Here is a 2,804-nt window from a genome sequence, read left to right as displayed (position 1 = left end):
TATTATACTAATTTAAAATAATTAAATTTAAAACAAATATATTTAAATAAATTTAATATTTTTTAATTTAAAATACAAATTTAAAAAACAGTTTAAGTAAAACTAAAATTTAACAATTCAATTTTAAATTTTTAATATCTTAAGACATTTCAAAGACTAAATCTTTATAGTGGTCTCCGAGATTGATGTCGCGCACCAAAATCGTCCCTGAGATTCCAATTGCACCAATTACGTCTCTGAGATTGGAAAAATTGCATCATAGTAGTCCACCCATTTTTCGTTAACGGCGCGCTGACGTGGCTTGATGACGTGGACTTTTGGTGACACATGTCACCTTATAGTTTGGTCACGTGTAACGGTATGATGATGTGTCAGTCAACGACACGTGACATGCTGACGTGGATGTGTATGCCACGTGTCAAAATGCTATTTGTCACGTATCAGATTATGCCACGTGTCGCAATGCTATTTGTCCACGTGTCATCCACTATGTCATCGTTACATGTGCATCAAATTGGTCCCTTACTTTACATCTAATGATTCATTTTAGTCCCTGAAATTGAATGTCGTGCACTAAATTAGTCCCCTCATAAGTTTTTATTATTTTTTTATAAATTTAAAATTCTCATTATATATTTGAATATTCTAACTTTAATTTTATCTTTTCACAAGTTATTTAAATACAAGTGTTTTTATAAAATATTTTTAAAATATTAGTTTTAATTATACAATTTTTTTCTACAATATTTTATTAAAAGAATTATGTGACATATTGATATTGATTTAATAAAAAGTGTAAGTTAAGAGTATAATAATATAGTAGCTACTCTAATGAGATTTAATGATTATCATCATGTGAAGATACATCATTTTGACCATTGGATGATAGATTGTAGGGTTTGATTTTATTTGAAGTAAAAGTCTTACCTTTATTTAAAGTATTGCTAAATAAATAAATTACACTTTTTAAATAAGGATCATCATGAGAAGATATTTTTTGACATCTTCATGGGAGTAGTTGCCTAATAATATTCCTTAATACAATTTTTTTAATATTTAACACTTTAATAAATATTTTAGGAGTACTTGATAAGGCAGTTATTAACTAATATAAATTCATTATTCCCATCTATTTTAAGCATGTCCGATTTCTCATATAATTAACTTCTCACTAAATTAATAAGATAGATTTATACTGTCGATTATAATAATTCATTTTATCTATAACTTGTTAGGCGACTTTTTCATATATTACACTATTAATTAATATAAGTACTTATTATAACTATGACTTGAACAATATTAAAACAGATACAAATAAACACAAGAGGCAATAATAAAGTTTTGGTTTTAGTTAACATGTACACCAATGATACAAGTTAACATTATTAATTAAAAAATTTATTATAAAATATGTATAATAAAAAATATAATTAAAATTAGTTTATAAAAAAATATTAAAAATTTTAAATTTATAAAAAAAAGAGAAAAAACTGATGAATGGACTAATTTGATGCACGACATTCAATTTCAGGGACTAAAATGAGTCATTTGATGCAAAATAAGGGACCAATTTGATGCACATGTAACGATGATATAGTGGATGACATGTGGACAAATAGCATTGCGACACATGGCATAATCTGACACGTGACTAAATAGCATTGTGACACGTGGCATACATATCCATGTCAGCATGCCACGTGCCATTGACCGACACATCATCATACCGTTACACGTGGCCAAACCATGAGGTGACACGTGTCACCAAATGCCCACGTCATCGCGTTGTTAACAGAAAACGGGTCAGGAACCACTATGGTGCAATTTTTTCAATTTCAGGGACATAATTGGTGCAATTGGAATCTCAGGGACAATTTTAGTGCATGGCGTCAATCTTAGGGGCCACTTTGGGGATTTACTCACATTTCAAAACATCTCTTAAATATCTCAAAACACAAATTTTACTCTATTAAACCTTTTACCCATTTGTAAATTCTAGGTCCGCAGCACCTCACATTACTTCTTTGTTGCCGCGCAGCCCGCGCTCCTCCTCTGCGCCGCTCCTTCCTCCTGCGCTCTTCACCCGTCCCACGCTCCTACTTCGAGCTGTGCTCCTTTGTCACGCCGCGCTCTCTTTCCGTTTCGTGCTCTTCTAATAAAAGATTCTATCTTTTTAATATATATTCTTGTTTGTATTTGAGGAAGAAAACTCCATTTTTTGTAAGAATAATTTTAAAGTTATCATAGCTAAATAATAACCGCCATTTTTACATTTTTCTCTTTATAATTTTTGATAATTTTAGATGTGTTTACAAAATATTTAGTTTGTTATTTATTATTTTAAATGTGTTTACTTATTTTTACCAAAAAAAAAATTATATTATATGTATTTTTGGATGTGTTTTAATATATTTTATTTATTATTTATTATTTTAGATGTGTCTTGAATATAATTAAAAAATTATATTATAAATCAAATCATTTCTTCAAAAAGACACCACTAACAAACTACAAATAACTATTTACTTTTAAAATAAACATCATTGAAAAATGAATGTCACAGTGATAGAATTAATTATCTGTTTTTTCTTTATTTTATTTTAGTTTTTTGTCTTTACCTTTCAAGCTTTGTTGACTATATATTAGAATTATGGTCAGTTTGAACTGGCTTTTAAAAAAATTTCTTATTTTTTTATTTAAAAAAACAATTTTAACAACAAAAAATATTAAACATTTGGATAGGGATGCATTTTAAAAAGAGTTTTCAAATTAAATAGTAAAAATATCTTTTTTTTAAAGCA

This window comes from Arachis ipaensis, chromosome B05 (genome assembly GCF_000816755.2).
Source record: "Arachis ipaensis cultivar K30076 chromosome B05, Araip1.1, whole genome shotgun sequence".
NCBI classification, from domain to species: Eukaryota; Viridiplantae; Streptophyta; class Magnoliopsida; order Fabales; family Fabaceae; genus Arachis; species Arachis ipaensis.
Note: the sequence above shows the minus strand (reverse complement) of the source record.